We start from the raw sequence: 18,388 nt of genomic DNA on the forward strand, positions 1-18,388 counted from the left end.
GGCAAATTGTTGATTGTTTTAAGCTTGAGTTTTTCAGGCTCTAGGGATTGGGAGTATAAATCTGATATGTTAGAACTTTGTACGCTTTTTATTCTCTCCTGCCCAAGAACAGATGAGAGTAGCAGTGTCTTTTTAGTCTGAGATATTTGTGGATCCTGTTTGGCAAGAGGGCAATAGAGAAATATGTTTTATAAGACCATGACCTTCCCCTCTTCCCTTTCACTTTTTTCAACAAATACTTTTGTGAGCTAAAAAGATTAGCCTCTCTGGTATAAAAAGAACAAAGATCCAACTGAAAAAATATTAACATCAAATTTAAAAACTTTTTTTTGTTCATGTTCATGTATCCCAGCAAGAGCAAGAAGAATTATATTAATGGGCTGGGCTTCTCTCACTGCCCATTTTAATTAATATCCGTATTTCCTCACAGCTTGTTTCCCCCAGCCAGTGCCTAAAGATATTTGTCTGACTGACTGGAGGTAATATATGAATAGTCCTGAGCCTTCTTGTTTCTCAAACTGAAGTAATTTGTCAGGATGCAGCACCTTTTAAAGAAACAAGTTTTTTGAGATCCTAAAGAGTAAATGTTTTGAGTAACACTGACTTAAGTTATTTGAAATGTAAACATGGTTTCCAATTTCAAAATAGCTTTGTCAAAAATATAATATTTTATATAACATTTTAAATAATTTATATAGAACTTGGAGATCGTGAAAATATATCCACAAACCCCCAGGGTTCTTATCACCCCAATTTGAGAAACACTGGTCTGTGCTTATGAGATCATTTATTGTAGTTAATCGAGTTATCATTCGATGTTAATATACAGCTATAACTATTTATTGGAATTTGTCTTAAAGGGATGAATTCTGAGCTGGTTCCCCCCCACTCAAGAGGAAGGATGGATCAAGTTTAGGTGGAGTGAAGCCTGCACTGGACAGCATCCAAAGGTGAATCTTGGAGTTGTATTTCAGTTCATTGCTTGAAATAAAATCTCTAGCACTTGTAGAAAGGGATGCTCTGGGAATGTCGGCATCTTCAAACTCAAGGTAATCCTTCAGTAGACCAGACACTGGAATAAATAGTAAAATCAAAGACAGAATTCCTGTCCAGGAATCTGCTATCTCATGGTGGATACAGAAGTGAACAAATTATTATGGTGTTGGGCAATTTGATGAGTATCATAAAATTTGGGGGAAATTCTGTGGTTCATAGAGGAAGAAGAGTGGGGGAAAACACTGTTACTAAGCAAAGTGATCAGTTCAGTTCAGTTCAGTCGCTCAGTCGTGTCCGACTTTTGCGACCCCATGAACCGCAGCACGCCAGGCCTCCCTGTCCATCACCAACTCCCGGAGCCTACCCAAACTCATGTCCATTGAGTTGGTGATGCCATCCAACCATCTCATCCTCTGTCAACCCCTTCTTCTCATGCCCTCTATCTTTCCCAGCATCAGGGTCTTTTCCAATGAGTCAGCTCTTCACATCAGATGGCCAAAGTATTGGAGTTTCAGCTTCAACATCAGTCCTTCCAATGAACTCCCCGGACTGATCTCCTTTAGGATGGACTGGTTGAATCTCCTTGCAGTCCAAGGGACTCTCAAGAGTCTTCTCCAACACCACAGTTCAAAAGCATCAATTCTTCAGTGCTCAGCTTTCTTTATAGTCCAACTCTCACATCCATACCTGACTACTGGAAAAACCATAGCCTTGACTAGACGGACCTTTGTCAGCAAAGTAATGTCTCTGCTGTTTAATATGCTGTCTAGGTTGGTCGTAACTTTCCTTCCAAGGAGTAAGTGTCTAGGATTTGTTTGATGTTGACATAAAGATCCTTATAATGTGGTAATTCTTGATCAGGGATCAGGAAGCCATACCTGGTTCTTTCCACACTATACCATAACATAAAAAATACTTTCAAGATTGCAAACCTGACTTAGACCTTCTTCAGTGACCTCCTATCCTAGAGTAAGGGCAGGTAACCAATTATTAAAAATGATCAAGGCAATTGTACTTCCAGGCAGCAGTAGCAATTCCTCTGCTGCTTTGCATCTTGAAGTATTTTTAGCACCTTTAGGCCACAAACTTAGACAGCCCTTAAAGTGGCTGTTGGTTTGACTCATACTTTAATTTAGCTCTTTTTTCTATACTTGCTTGGTTCTTCTGTGATACTGCCAGTGCTGACCATTACAGGACCTTAGGGAGACAACAAGCTAGAGATGAGAGACAGGAGATACCTATATCTAATGTTTCAGGTTAATGCTTCTTAGTGGTTTTTTCTTTTCTTTTTTTTTTATTGTTGAGGTTTTCTCAGCATTTAAAAAAAATTGTTTTTTTAATTGAAGGATAATTGCTGTAAAGAATTCTGTTGTTTTCTGTCAAATCTCACCATGAATATTATATTGAGCCTTGCCCTTTCTTTCTTCTCAAGGACATTCCAAGCATATCAGACCTGAGGACTGCAAGCAACTTTAAGAAGCTTCATATTCAGCAGGTCTTTCCTTTTGAGAATCTGGATAAGCTCCAACCAATCTAATAGGATGGCTTGCAGTTTCCCTGGAGAAAAAGGTAATGTAAGGAGCTTATTGTGTGAATTCTGTCTTTGGCTTTAAAGGCTTTAACTTCCTATAGCTCTCCTTTTAAAAACAGAACATGAGCCAATTTTCATCAATTTCTATACATTTTTTCTTTTTGAGTAGAAGAGTAGAATAATAGAGATCCAAGGGCCTGTGTAAGCTACATTATTGGATCCTTGTTTTTCCTTTTGCATAGATTTGCTTAGTTGTTATAATAACTGAGGTTTTATGTGCCTGTAGCCATTCTTGATTTTTTGAATATCCTGGTACTTTGGTGGTACCTCATTTATATAAGCTATTCAAGAACTGTACCATGTAGATTGAGGAGAAAACAATTCTGTTTACCTTGGCAATGCTCCAACATCTTACTGCTTAATATACAAATTATTAATAAAAGAAGGGAGTGCTACAAAACTAGGTGAGAGAGACGTACTTTTGTTGAGATGGATCACTCAATTCTTACAATAGTACTTTATAAAAGAAGCCTGAGGCAACGTCTTACAGAATTCATATGGTCAGACCACATTGGAATTCTTCTCAAGTGGCTTGATGGCTCTCCTGATAGAGAAAGCTAGCTCCTCCTTTTGTTATTTTCAATCCCTTAATTTCTTGACCTGTATTTTTTGAGGACACAAGGACATTAAAAACCCACACTCTCAAGCAGGGTCCCCACCCTCCAGGATCTAATGCCTGGTGATCTGAGGTAGAGCTGATGTAATAATAATGGAAATAAAGTGCACAACAAATGTAATGCACTTGAATCATCCCAAAATCATTTCCCCAACCCTGGTCCATGGGAAAATTGTCTTCCATGAAACTGGTCCTGGTGCCAAAAAAGTTAGGGACCACTGCTCTAGAGGATTATTCATCAGTAGAGACTGGTGACTAAAACAAAATATGGGAATTTGGGTAATTATTCAGCTCTAAGTTGCTCTAGAAAATGAGGGGAAGTACAGGGAATGCAGCTTGAATGAATAGAGGAATTTGCATGTTGCTAGGCTGGTAGCTTGGAGAATGTGATGGCACCCCACTCCAGTATTCTTGCCTGGAAAATCCCATGGATGGAGGAGCCTGGTGGGCTGCAGTCCATGGGGTCGCTAGGAGTTGGACACGACTGAGTGACTTCACTTTCACTTTTCACTTTCATGCATTAGAGAAAGAAATGGCACCCACTCCAGTGTTCTTGCCTGGAGAATCCCAGGGACGGGGAGCCTGGTGGGCTGCCGTCTATGGGGTCTCACAGAGTTGGACACTACTGAAGCGACTTAGCAGCAGCAGCAAGCTGGTAGCTATTAATAGAATATAAAGCTCTACACAGTTCTAAATCTCCAGTCCTTAATCTGAAGAAAAGGGTAGACATGGTTCAATTTAACCCCTAGTTACTCATTGGGACAGACTTTCCCAGTGTACTGAATTTCAATAATTTATTTTTCTTTTATCTCTTTTCCAGATCTACCTCAAAAGAATAGGCCTGTTGCTTTACAGTGTTAGTGACCCATTCCCTTTGACGATTCCTAGGTGGAGATGGGGCATGAGGATCCTCCAGGGGAAAGATTCACTACCACTGAGCAACAACTCTAGGCCAGGAGGTTATACCAAGATTCTTTCCTGGGCCCAGTTAAGAAGGTGAAGCCTCAAGACAACCACCACACATCCAGAGGTGGGTAAACTGTCCCTAAAAGCATAATAATTAGTCTTTAATTTCTTGTTTTTCAGTATACATTGCACTTAGCTTTCCATTTAGATTGTTTTAGTCATTATCATCTATATCTGCTTTGGTAAAAAGAAAAAAAAAAAAAAAACTGCCTCCTAATTACCCTGGGAAGTAACTGAGTGTGACATGGGTTAAAATGATGATGTGAAGAAAATAGCAGGCTGCATTAGTTAGGGTGTTTAGGATGGGACTGAAGTATGTGGTAGAGGCTTACAGCTAAGTTTTAGGAGAACATGGATGATGACTGACACATCTGTGACACTGATCATGGGCCAATCATCATTCTGGACCCTCTGATTCCCAAAGTCTCCCTTGAGGCCTTGTTGGAGAATTTTGCCAATCATTTACATACTTCAAGATGCCTTGGGAAAGCTGTGAGACAAAACAAAAAACAAGCTGTTTGAGAAGATAAAATAGAGATTTATCTTTTTATGCTCTGCCTGCTAATTGACAGAAGCTTCACAACTATGAATGGGAGGCACAAAGTTGTCTATCATCAGACTGCATCTAAAGAACTAGCACACTGTGTACTTTAGGTCAGTGATGAGAGAGGATGATTAGGGGGATACAGGTTGAGAGGTAGAGGTAACTGTTCAGTGCAGAAAGTCCTGATTGTATAGGCTTTGTAAAGATTACTATCCAATTAAAGGAATAAGGCTGTGATGGATGATGTTTCCAGTGCCTCACCAAGTGTTATTCAGTTCACTTCAGTCGCTCAGTCATGTCTGACTCTTTGCGACCCCATAAACTGCAGCACGCCAGGCCTCCCTGTCCATCACCAACTCCCAGAGTTTACCGAAACTCATGTCCATTGAGTCGGTGATGCCATTTAAGCATCTCATCCTCTGTCATCCCCTTCTCCTCCTGCCTTCAATCTTTCCCAACATCAGGGTCTTTTCAAATGAGTCAGCTCTTTGCATCAGGTGGCCTAAGTATTGGAGTGTCAGCTTCAACATCAGTCTTTCCAATGAACACCCAGGACTGATTTCCTTTAGGATGGACTGGTTGGATCTCCTTGCAGTCCAAGGGACTCTCAAGAGTCTTATCCAACACCACAGTTCAAAAGGATCAATTCTTTGGTGCTCAGCTTTCTCTGTAGTCTAACTCTCACATCCATACCTGACTACTGGAAAAACCATAGCCTTGACTAGAGGCACCTTTATTGACAAAGTAATGTCTCTACTTTTTAATATGCTGTCTAAGTAGGAAATATAACTTTCCTTCCAAGGAGTAAGTGTCTTTTAACTTCATGGCTGCAGTCACCAGCTGCAGTGATTTTGGAGCCCAGAAAAATAAAGTCAGCCACTGTTTCCATTGTTTCCCCATCTATCTGCCATGAAGTGATGGAACCATGATCTTAGTTTTCTGAATGTTGAGCTTTAAGCCAACTTTTTCACTCTCCTCTTTCACTTTCATCAAGAGGCTCTTTAGTTCTTCTTCACTTTCTGCCATAAGGGTGGTGAGCATCTGCATATCTGAGGTTATTGATATTTCTCCTGGCAATCTTGATTCCAGCTTGTGCTTCATCTAACCCAGTGTCTCTCTGCATCTAAGTTAAATAAACAGGGTGACAATATACAGCCTTGACGTACTCCTTTTCCTATTTGGAACCAGTCTGCTGTTTCATGTCCAGTTCTAACTGTTGCTTCCTGACCTGCATACAGGTTTCTTAAGAGGCAGGTCAGGTGGTCTGGTATTCCCATCTCTTTCAGAATTTTCCACAGTTTATTGTGATCCACACAGTCGAAGGCTTTGGCATAGTCAATAAAACAGAAATAGATGTTTTTCTGGAACTCTCTTGCTTTTTCGATGATCCAGCGGATGTTGGCAATTTGATCTCTGGTTCCTCTGCCTTTTCTAAAACCAGCTTGAACATCTGGAAGTTCACAGTTCACATATTGCCGAAGCCTGGCTTGGAGAATTTTGAGCATTACTTTACTAGCGGTGAGATGAGTGCAATTGTGCGGTAGTTTGAGTATTCTTTGGCATTGCCTTTCTTTGGGCTTGGAATGAAAACTGACCTTTTCCAGTCCTGTGGCCACTGCTGAGTTTTCCAAATTTGCTGGCATATTGAGTGCAGCACTTCAGCAGCATCATCTTTTAGGATTTGAAATAGCTCAACTGGAATTCCATCACCTCCACTAGCTTTGTTTGTAGTGATACTTCCTAAGGCCCACTTGACTTCACATTCCAGGATGTCTGGCTCTAGGTGAGTGATCACACTATCGTGATTATCTGGGTCATGAAGCTCTTTTTTGTACAGTTCTTCTGTGTATTCTTGCCACCTCTTCTCAATATCTTCTGCTTCTGTTAGCTCCATACCATTTCTGTCCTTTGTTGAGCCCATCTTTGCATGAAATGTTCCCTTGGTATCTCTAATTTTCTTGAAGAGATCTCTAGTCTTTCCTATTCTATTGCTTTCCTGTATTTCTTTGCATTGATCGCTGAGGAAGGCTTTCTTATCTCTCCTTGCTATTCTTTGGAACTCTGCATTCAAATGGGTATATCTTTCCTTTTCTCCTTTGCTTTTCACTTTGCTTTTTTTCACAGCTATTTGTAAGGCCTCCTCAGCCATTTTGCTTTTTTGCATTTCTTTTTCTTGGGGATGGTCTTGATCCCTGTCTCCTGTACAGTGTCATGAATCTCCATCCATAGTTCATCAGGCACTCTTTCTATCAGAACTAGTCCCTTAAATCTATTTCTAACTTCCACTGTATAATCATAAGGGATTTGATTTAGGTCATACCTGAATGGTCTAGTGGTTTTCCCCAAGTGTTATTAGGCAAGACATTTTCCTGTTTATGCCATAGTTTCCTATTCTGTTGAATGAGGCAGTTATATTAGTTTTATCTCTAAGGACCTAAAAGTGTCAACTTTATACTTTTCTAAGTTCTGTAGAGACAGTTTCTATAGCTCATTAATTTGGGTCTTCCCATAACTCTAGCACAGTACTCAGTTAATACTTCTTCATGGCATTTACATGGTTTCTTTCTTGTTTTCTTTTGTAGCTCCTGGTTGTTCCCTTCATATTTGCCAAATCATTATCTTTCCCTGAAGTAGTGCAAAGAGCAAGAAATGTGAACACACCAAGGAAGATCAACATGCCTGCAATGCTAGCATTTTAGAATAGCAGAATGAAGTAAGTTGTTGTTGGTGTAATCCTATGAGCATTAGTTTAGAGCTAATGTCTGTTTGATGGAGGTTTGTGTGGGATGATGTATAGTGATCCATGGTGGAAGAGGTGCTGAATGTGAGATGGGAGGATGATCAGTAACCTATATTAACAGTTGGTTTCACTAAAGCAACTCAAAAGATAATATAGTCTGTGTACCAGTTGTGTCATAGGGTAATTTAGTTTCACCTTGTCTGTTTATCTTTTCTACATAGATCATTTTCCACACTTAGAGGCCTAAACACATAGAAACTTAAGCCAAAAACGTTTTTGTTTTTTGCTGAAAGGCTGGCCTCTCACTCTTGTGAGCGAATCTGCAGTTCGGATATAATATTAAAGAAAACCTAGTCCCTGAAGCAGCCATTATAATCATCAAAAGTATGACGATTTTATAAAGGAATGGGGAAAAGTGAAGATATAAAATGAGAGAACTAACTAGGCGCTCTCTAAAGGCCCTTTACTATGTATAATGTTCACTTATGTGTGGCAACTTATTTGGCTCTCCGGGAACTCTTGGGAAAGTTGTAGCAGAATGTTGAGGCACATGAGATAATATGAGATAGGAGGTGAGATGAGATGTGAGATTAATGTAAACTGCCACTCATCACGTGAACAACCTTTTGGCAATTTAGAGTCTGATTAGACTTGTCTATTTGTGAAGCTAAAATGAAATCATGTATGTAAAGTGCTTAGTACACTGCCTAGTACATGATAGGTAAAAGGTAACCTAAGAAGTTTCATAAGTTCAACTGACACAATACAAGTGACCACTGATACCATCTAGTAGCACAGAGTTGGTGTGGTTTGATTCTATGTAAAAAATTCCCAAAATAAAAGTTTGTAAGTAGAAGAGTATCTGTGTTGGTGGTAATTGTTGTTATTATAATTATTATTGTTAGTAGTAATATAAATAATATTGACACTAATAACAGATTATTGCAATTATTAATGCACTTTTTTGTTTTCTTCTCTTTGTGATGCTTCTTGTGCCTGTCATGCTCATCACTGTAGTTTGTCTCTTCTATTTCTTACCCTCTTCCATGTCTGCCTTTGCTTATCTTTTAAACTCATAAGTGTGTATTTGTTTGTTTGTCTGTTTCTTCTTTGAATGTCTTTGGTCTTTCTTGTCTAAAGTATGTCTTACCCATTTCCATGATTCTCTTGCTAGTTTCTTCTCTGTATATCTTTGTCTCATTTACTTTTTTGTACCCAGGAGTGGTTTGTGTCTTGTCTTAAATGTCTCTCTCTAGTTTTCTTCATTTTGTTACTGATTCTCCTTGCTCTGCTCGATCTAGCTCTTCTTTCACCGTTCTCTGTGAGCCTCTTGAGTTATGTGTGCCTTTTGCTCATTTCTTGCTATGCCTGCCTCTCTTCTTTTTCTCTTTGTGAACTCTGTCACCCGTTCCCCTTGTTGGCTTGACATTTCACCTTTTCTGATACTGGCTACCCTTCTGCTGTTTCTACTCTTTATCTTGCATATTTCTCTTTTCTACATATTCTTTGTGCCTTTCTTGGGCTATTTTCTCTTTTTTTCCTCATGCTTTGTGTGCCCCAGTGTCTCTTTGTTCTTTGTGATTTTCAATTTCAGCATTCATCTCTGTTCTCTTGGTTCTTCTCTCCTTTTGCCTTTCTATTCACTTTTGAGTATTTCTTGAGTCTATGTCTCCCCCTCTTTGATTTCATGCAATCCTCTCTCCTGGCATATTTTTTCATGCGTGTTTGTGTGTGTGCTCTTTTGTGTGTTTGTAAAGGCGCCTCCTAACCCCTTCCAGTAGGTGCAGAGTGTCAGCTATCAAAATAAGCATTGCAGAGCTGTTCGTTATGCCAGGCCGCCCTGTGAGATGATCCAAAACCAACAGAAGGTCCAAGGGTCTAGACTGGAGTTGGATAGAAGACTCAAGTCTCCGTGAGACAGAAGGCCAAAGACCTAGGATGGGATTAAAAAACCTTGTCTTGAAGACCTGTGACCCGAAAGATGGAAGTGCCCTAGCACACACAAAGACCCAGGACTCAAACCTATCTATATAAGACAGAAGGCCCAAGAGAGACAGATATTTCAAGACTAAATTAGATGGGAAACTGGAGGTTCGTGACAGAGATACCAGGAAAGAAAGAAGCCCCAGGACCAAAGGAAATTCCAAGATGAGACTCTTAAACCCCAGCTGTTTCTATTGCTCTTTTCCCTACTCTTGGACATTTTCAGTTCTCCCTTCCTTCTCATGTCTCCATTTATATCTACTTCTTTTGAGATGTCCTTTTTGATGTTACCTTAAAAAAAAAAAAAAACGTATCTTTAGATCAGTAATATTATGCTTTGGCCTGTTTTTATTACAGTTTTGAACCATTTATTAAGTTTTTGAAGTTTTAAACTTCCATTTCTCTTCACCTCCTCTCCACTTGAGAGGGACACATAGCTGACATTATATTTCAGTCCCCTCTTTCCTCAGAAGCTCTAGGCTGATGAGAGAAGGAAAGTATCAGGTTCAGTTATTGAGGGGAAAGAAAGTGCAAAGCTATCTAGAGAAAATGTGAAGAGATGCTCCACAGGCCAATGAGAAGAATTAGACAAGAAATACACAGATGTGCCAGTTTGCTGAGAAGTGCCAGCCAGCAACATCTTACTTATTTGAGCTTGGGTGAGCAGGATACCTGAGGTTTGGGATTCTTACTGTTGGTTATGAAGGAGGATTGGGCCTAACACATAGTGAGGCCCCAAGGAAGGAGCATGAACTCCCTGCTCATAGTAGTGGCCTAATAATGTGGTAAGCTGCATAAGTTTTATCCCTCGGTTTAATACCTACCTCTAGGCTTAAAGGTGAGAAAATCTGGGAATATTTAGCAGGTTTAATCCTTTCATTGATTTTTTTCCTCTTACCATAAGGAAAGATAATTTTAGTGATAATATATATGAAAGCACTGTAAAACACAGAAAAAAAGCAAGACTTTCTCATTAATAATGTATTGGCACTCATGCACAGCTAACATTTGAAAATGCATTGTCAGTTGTGAAGCATTATGTAAATCAAGGGTTATCACACCCTTTTTGTAAAGGATCAGATGGCAATTATTTTATACTTTGCAAGCCATATGGTCTCTCTCTGCTTTTTTTTATTTTTAAAGTGAATATGGTCTGTGGGCCACAGTTTATCACCCCTGGTGTAATTGCCAGGGACTGTGTGCTGAATAATATTAATTTCTTTCTTTGTGCCTGTCCCTGTATGCATTAAGGATGCAATGATTACTTATGGTCATATCCAGGTAATATGAAGAAAAATATATGAATGTGACTTATAAACTATTATGCACTTTAAAAGCTTGTCACAATTTTCAGAGTTGATGAATGAACATTGATTACATGGTATATACATTTCTAGGCACTGTATATACAAAGAACAAAAGCGTGAATAAAGGGCTTTCTCAAAAGTATGTAATACTGTACAGATATTAGGAATTAAGTCTATGATAAATGAGTAATTCATGTATTTGTGGCCATTGTGTTTCTGTGGCTCTGGTGATTCTGAGTACAGATGTAGTATTCCAAGTCACAGAAAAGAAAACATTGTTCAGTCGCTAAGTCGTGTCTGATGCTTTGTGACCCCATGAACTGCAGCATGCCAGGCTTCCAAACCCTTAAACTATAAAGCATACTGCAAACACAAGGGATTTAAGCTATTGTGATTACTTATAATGTGCCAGATAACATCCTGGGCACTACAGATGTCAAAGGAAAAGAATATTCTTATTATAGAATAATTAAAAATTTTAGATAGGCCGTACATTTTAAAGTGCTTTGTACTAAAGCACTGTATAAATACCAATGGGCTATATGTTTATGAATGAATGAATAAGTATTAATTTCCTTATATATGCCAGCTATTGTTTCAGGTACTGTGAAATCCAAGACAATGCTCCCAAGTGATAAGAGGGATGTTTATGTCCTATACTACTTATATATAAAGAATTAGATATTACTTATTTTAATCAATAAAGACTTTACTGGTGATGTTGAACTAAATTATTACCAGTATATTTCCCAAGGTAATAGGAAAATGTAATGAATGAAATTGAGCTTTCTAACTATAAAATGCTACATAAATATAAAACATTAGGTGTTTTCTCTGTGAACAAAACTTAGGTTGAGACAGACATTTGTTTGTGTGTGTTAGTCGTTCAATCATGTCTGACTCTTGCGACCCCATGGACTGTAACCCACCAGACTCCTCTCTCTGTGGATTTCTCCACACAAGAAAACTGAAGTGGGTTGTCATTCCCTTCTCCAGGGGATATTCTTGACCCAGAAACTGAACTCAGGTCTCCTGCACTGCAGGCAGATTCTTTACCATCTGAGCCACAGGTTCTCATTGTGTGTTTGACCCACTATGAGAAAGGCAGTATAAAATTCTCAGTATACAAACTGAGAGTTTAAATACTTGGTAAATGAATGGGTCATTAATATTAGTTGCCTACTATGTGAACTCACTGTTATAGGCACTAAAGAGACACACAAATTTATCATTTTATTGTGCCTACAGTTGAGAATAGGCAATACATACGTTAGTATTTTGTGAACTCTAAGAGTACCATATAAGTGTAACTATTGATTTCCTCAGTTGGTATGCCTAATACTAGGCTTGCAAAATTGTATCATAGCTATTATACCATGAAAAAAGTCAGAAAAAATTTGAGCAAGGATTGTTAATTACTGAACACTTCAAATATGATACATAAAGGACTAAATGTCTGATGAATGCAAGCCTGGATGATAATTATGTGCCAGTCTCCTTGATAAGCATAAGAGATAAGAAGATAATCCATCTTTACTGTGTTCTGGGCAGCAGAAGGTAATATATAAAATCAATTTGTAGGTCTTAAACTGGCATACATATATAAGCCATATCTGCTGAATGAACATTGATTACTTACTCTCTCTTATTCCAAGAGATAGCAACTAGGGATGCAAAAATTCATTGCCATTATTGTTGAACCTGTAACAGAGATCTGTATAAATTTTACAAAGCTTACTGTTCTATACAGATCTAAAGAATTAACTGTTGGCTTAATGAATGGTTACTGATTACTTTCTATCTATAAAGCTCAAAACTGTGTATGCTCTAGGATATAAAAATGACTCTCCTTATCAGATGCTGTAAATAACATGAGTGGGAATCCAGAATAAAAATTACTTAACCATTGCTCAGCTTATTTGATGATAAAAACATGGGCAGAATGGAATTGTGCAAGGCAGTATGCTGAATGCTGAGCTAGGTGGAAAGATAAAATCCAGACCAGAAGGCCACTTGCTCCCTGGCTTGACTAAAGGAATGGAATTTTTTTGTTTCTTTGTTTAAAGAGCAAGATGTTGTCATTCTCCATTGGTCTTTTAAATGCTGAATGCTGAAGATGGAGGTGAATTCAATCCACTCTGGCCTGGCATAGAGAAATTGAAAGAGTAAAAAATGGTTCAGGTTGGCTTTTAGATTAATTTGATGAACAGCATCTTTTATGTAAAATATATCATTCTAGGTCCTGAGCATAAGAGATATGAAATGGGCCTAGTCTAAAGGGCTTTAGATAGATCAAAGATTATAACTGAAGATCCAAAAACATCTTTGAGTTTTAAGTAAATATTTGAGTTCCCGTTCCCTAGATCCTATTCCTGTTCCTTGAATTCTTGTTCCTATTTTCTTGGTGAAGTCTGGTCCAGAAAACCTATTGACTTGCCTTGGAAATTTAAAAAATAGAAAAACAATATGGTTCTTTCAATGTAAAATGAAGATATATTTCTTGGCTCTAGAAAGTATCAATGTCATGTGCTCATTGACCTAGATTGAAGCCAGAAGATTAATAAAAGGCCTCAGAGTTTGTCCTTTAATTCATTAATATTCTGTTTTTATTATAGTTAAATGGGTAAGATGACTATCAAGATTATTATGGCATGGAATCAGGAAGACAATAAAAAAGATTCTTCCTAGATTTTCCATATTTTGTAAATTATTCACTTGAATGAAGTACTGTTCTTAAGTGCTGAGGAGAATGAAGAGATTTACAAGACCTAGACCAAAATATACTTTAATTTCACTAGTACATGGAGGACACACAAGAACAAATTTAATAGGAGATTGCAATTCTTTCATTAGTTGGAAAAACTAAAGTAGCTGTGATATTAAGATACTGAGATGGAATGATTAAACAGATCACTTTCTCTTTGGCATGTTTTGTAGAGAAGGAATAAAAAAGCTTTTCAGTTATTCATACAAGCATTGAAGAAGGTGATGCTAAATGAAATAGATCTGGTAAAAAAGAAATTGTCTTGGAGATGCAGTTAAAAAAAAAAAAAACAAGAAATGGAGTGAAACTTCATTGAATGAGTGTCTATTTCAAGGCATTGTGCTAATTCCTAGACAGAAAACAAAAAAGATCTTGACTGAAAGACACTTACTTGACTTGGAAACTGGTATATAAGAGAAGAGGTTATTGTTAATTTTTTAAATTTATTCATTCATTCTACAAGTATGTTTGAGTGCCTATTGTATATAAGCTCCTTAGCTGGGTTCTAGCTAGGTTCTCTAGCTAACCCCCAGAAAGAGACATGAGAAAATGAATGCCTTCCCAGAGAACTTAAAATTTGCCTTTTGGCCTATTTTCTGATCAGGGCTAAACGGCTTACTTCCTCAGTAATATTGTGTGGTTTAATTCCTACTCCATGTTAAACCACTCTGGCCACTACAATAAGCAGGGGTTTTTACTGAACTGCTCCTTAAATTGCAGGATCCTTCCTTATAATAAAACACTTCAGTTTTCCTAACCCATCCCTCATGAAAAATGGTTGTGACCATAGTGAGCCGAAAGAGGGATGAGAAGCAACTGATTCCCAAACTTCAGTCTCATTGGTACCAACCTTGAAGAACCACTCATACTCAAATCACAATTGGTTTTGAAACACACTTACAGTTTTGTCTATGACAAATATACACTGCCTAAGTCTTTTTTAAAAACAATCCTCTGATATTACTTAGCAAGTTTGGAGATGGAGACATGATTTGTGTTTTGCAACTAACAGCTTCTCAACTTACAACTTAGAAATCTTTTCCTTTTCACCATCAAAACCTGCTTAAGATAAGACTTGAAAATAGCCTAACAATTTTACTATGCTTAAGTCTTAAGAATAATAAAAATTGAAAGTATTTGGCAAATGTTGGAGGGAAAAAAAATCTACATATAGGCCCAAATGGGCTTTGGCCTTTTCTCTTTTTAAATCACTCACAGAGGGTGGGATAGGAGGAAGAGTGAAAGAAAAGGTCAAGCCTGATTCTAAAAAGAGTTGGTCTTAAAAGTATTGCTACCTCCAGATCTAACTTGGGGATTGCTGTTCTTAGTGTAATTCAATTTTAAAAACTGGTCACTGTTAAGATGAGGACAAAGTCCTTTGTCCATCAGTTAAGCCTGGGGTTATATAATTATGGAATTTATTAAATCTATGTGACCTCTCCATCATAAGGTAGTCTTAAAGCTAAAGTCGGTCCACTACCTAGAAAGAGGACTTTATCGTTCACTATAATTCATACACACTTTCAAAGCATCTACACTTTAAAGTTTACATGGCAAGACAACAATACCATCTGTAAAAACAGAAGGAAATAGAAGAATGGCAGGAGATAGTTGCTGGAGGGAGCGAATTTGAATGGGATTTGGGGTAATGTTTGTAGTTTTTGCTTTGTATATTTTTATTTAAGTGTAAGGTGTATCTGATATTAATAATGTTTGGTGTTTAATATGTACTATTAGCTGGACTCAGTAACTCCCCTTTCTCCAGGTAGGGATGAGAGATGCATTATTGGGAAGGAGAAAGTAACAGTCTTCATTTCACAGTTTCTGGCATCCCAAGGCCACACTACTGATAAACAAGAATAATAGAACATTCTGTCATCTGATTTTTGTGTCACAAATGAAGTTGTGAACAATTTTTTTTTTTCTTAAGAAAAAGAAACAGCTTTACATCTACCCTTTTACCTTAAAAGGATCTATGCCAAAATGCTCTGATGAATGGAAGACACACATGGACTTGTGAACTGATGTGAAACACATAATATCTGAGCCTTGGTTGTTGTGAAGATTGAAAAGTCTTGTTCAGTTCGGATAACCACCAAAAAAGTAACCTAAAGCTGTCTATATGTCACAACTGAGACAAATTGGGGAGTTTGTTGTTTAATGTCAAATAAAAATGTACTGTTTTTAAAGCTTTGTTTTTGATGCTGAAACAAGTTCTACCTCACTGTCCTTTCCTAACCACACTAGTTACCTCAGTTTTTAAAAAAGGTTATCTTAACCACCCAGCTTGGGTAAGTGATTTGAGGTCTCATTTTTCCCCCCTAGCTTCAGTTGCTTTGGTTAGAAATGCTGAGCAGCACATACCCAATTTTAAAGAAGTGTGAAGCAAAAAAATTATTGAAGAACAAAGGTGGGATAGGAATAGGGCATAGAAAATTTAAGGCTGTGGAAAGTAGGATATATCCAGGAAGGTAATCACTGTAATGAAAGTAACAGGTCCAATCTTTGAGTAGCTGAAGGGATCTTTGATGTTCTTAAAATTAAATACCCAAATGTTAGATTGGTGACTTCATAAGCACATGACCCCATGCTGTGTTTATAGGCAAGAGTTTCTACTTCTTTGTTGGCATCTTATGCCATTCTTAATTTGGCTAGAGACAGTGCTCAGCTCCCTCTTACAAATGTCAATTACCACAGTTTTTCCCCCATCAAAGGTTTTTTTTTTTTCCCAGTTTCTTTTTTTTAAAACATGTCCATCTTTGGAATAAGACTTGCTAGAGTAATGGCCAGTGTGGAGGAAATAAACCTGTAATGGAAGTCACAGAAGAGGCCGCAGGATTTAAGGTAGCATGGCACAGAAGGAATCTTATCAGGCAGGGGCTCTCATATCCTAGAGTTACAAATGTTAATCTGGTGGGGAGGACAGTCTGCACATTACCTGAAGGGCTGATTGATCTGATACCAATGCCCTTTAGTTGCTTCTATGATCCTTGCCTATATTCCAGTCCTTTGTCATCTTAGTGTTTGTATCTATTCTGTCAAGTGCTCTCTATTTCCTAATGTCTCTGAAACATCACATTCTCACTTTTATTAAATTAGTCTGGGATGTGATTTTCAAGGTACTGCTACTGCTAAGTCGCTTCAGTCATGTCTGACTCTGTGCGACCCCATAGACGGCAGCCCACCAGGCTCCCCGTCCCTGGGATTCTCCAGGCAAGAACACTGGAATGGGTTGCCATTTCCTTCTCCAATGCGTCAAAGTGAAGTCGCTCAGTCGTGTCCGACTCTTGGTGATCCCACGGACTGCAGCCTACCAGGCTCCTCTGCCCATAGGATTTTCCAAGCAAGATTACTGGAGTGGGGTACCATTGCCTTCTCAAGCCTGTACCTCCCTTTATTGGTAGCTGATGTCTGATGTTCCATTATCTGGAGTTGAGTTTCTGATTCTTTAATATATGATAAAGCAGGGACAGTTTTTATTTTTTTATCTGCACAGAAACAACAGTGCCTTGCCCATATGAGATGCTCAACAAATACCTGTTGAATTATACTTAAACTTTAGGACCCTCTAGGAGAGTAAACATGACATTCTACACCTAACGCAAGTACAACTAATAACATCTCTCCTAATCCATAGCAGATGGTATTAAAAGAATCCTAATATTCCTTCTATGCCTAGTCCCAGGAGACTGATGGTTGCCCATCAAAATATATTCTCCCCTTGTTTAACATGTGGCTGCTAAGCTAGACTACATTTCCCCCCTTCCTTTGTAGTTGTGTGTTGCCAGATGATTATAACCAATGAAAAGTGAATGAGAATGATAGGTGCCATTTATGGGCCTGGTTTAGGGTATGTTCCCCTCTACCTTTTCACCACCTACAAACTAGACAATGGCTATCCACCTTCAACCTTTTAGATGACAAATCATTCCTTATGAGATGGAAGTACAATGACTTGAGAAAAAAGGAAGTTGCCCTTCTGCTCTGAACTTTTTAAATTGAGATGGTCATGTCTCAATGACAGGAAATAATATTTATTTAAACATTGAATTGTTGATTTCCATTCTTACAGTAGTCTATTCTTTTCTCCATAACTCAAAACACCTGGATGCAGCACCACAATCCTTTATACAGCATTTCATATAATTGTTACTAGTAATAAACTTTCAGTTATGACCTCAAAAAAGTTTCTCTTTTGTTCCTCACCCTACTGTCTTTAAGATATGTAAGATTTTAGTTGTGCTGTTGAAGCCTACTACTAAGTTTTCCACTTTGTTTCCCAAAAAATTAGTAATGTCAGAACTCAGCTATGGTAACTTTTACAGGTTATATAGATCTACCACCAAGTTGTTGTCCATGATATGCAAAGGGGAAGCAAATGGTTTTAAGTTCATCAAGCCATAGACTTGGTACTGCTTAACATAATTAAGCCTTCCAACTGTCTTCAGTAAGTCCATAATTAAAACAGTCAGATGGATCCTCACCTTCAAATAAACAAAGCCAAAAGGGAAAAGGAGGCTGAGTAGTACCTTTAAGAAATGTTTATTTAATCCTTACTTAATGTTAGTGTTAGGCACTGGTGAATAAAACTTTAATAGACATTGTCCCTGACCAAAGGTAACTTAAAATCTATTAGAGGAGACCAGACAAGAGCCAAGGAAATCTAAACATACTTATACATTGTGATAAGAACATTAATAAGAAATAGGATGCAGTGATAAGTGAGAGGGGCATATTTACTTTAGAAAGGGTGGTTAAGAGAAGGAATATATGAAAAGGTCATACTTAAAGACAAACCTCAGGATAAGGAAGTCAATCCAGCCAGCAAACTACAGGTCATGGGTCAAATCTGATCTGTTATACACACACACACACACACAC

General features: G+C 38.0%; 1 long non-coding RNA gene across 3 annotated transcripts in view; it reads left to right on the top strand.

Moving 5' to 3' along the window:
• Nucleotides 1-15,696, top strand: part of LOC133243154 (uncharacterized) — a 37,397-nt gene extending 21,701 nt beyond the window's left edge. For all 3 annotated transcript variants that reach the window (XR_009735008.1, XR_009735009.1, XR_009735007.1), the window contains exons 2-6: nucleotides 861-950; nucleotides 2,429-2,565; nucleotides 4,024-4,233; nucleotides 7,296-7,426; nucleotides 8,471-15,696. This is a non-coding gene — a long non-coding RNA (uncharacterized LOC133243154). The remainder of the gene's footprint in view (nucleotides 1-860; nucleotides 951-2,428; nucleotides 2,566-4,023; nucleotides 4,234-7,295; nucleotides 7,427-8,470) is intronic.
• Nucleotides 15,697-18,388: the final 2,692 nt, after the last annotated feature.

The sequence above is a fragment of the Bos javanicus genome, chromosome X (genome assembly GCF_032452875.1).
Source record: "Bos javanicus breed banteng chromosome X, ARS-OSU_banteng_1.0, whole genome shotgun sequence".
NCBI lineage: Eukaryota > Metazoa > Chordata > Mammalia > Artiodactyla > Bovidae > Bos > Bos javanicus.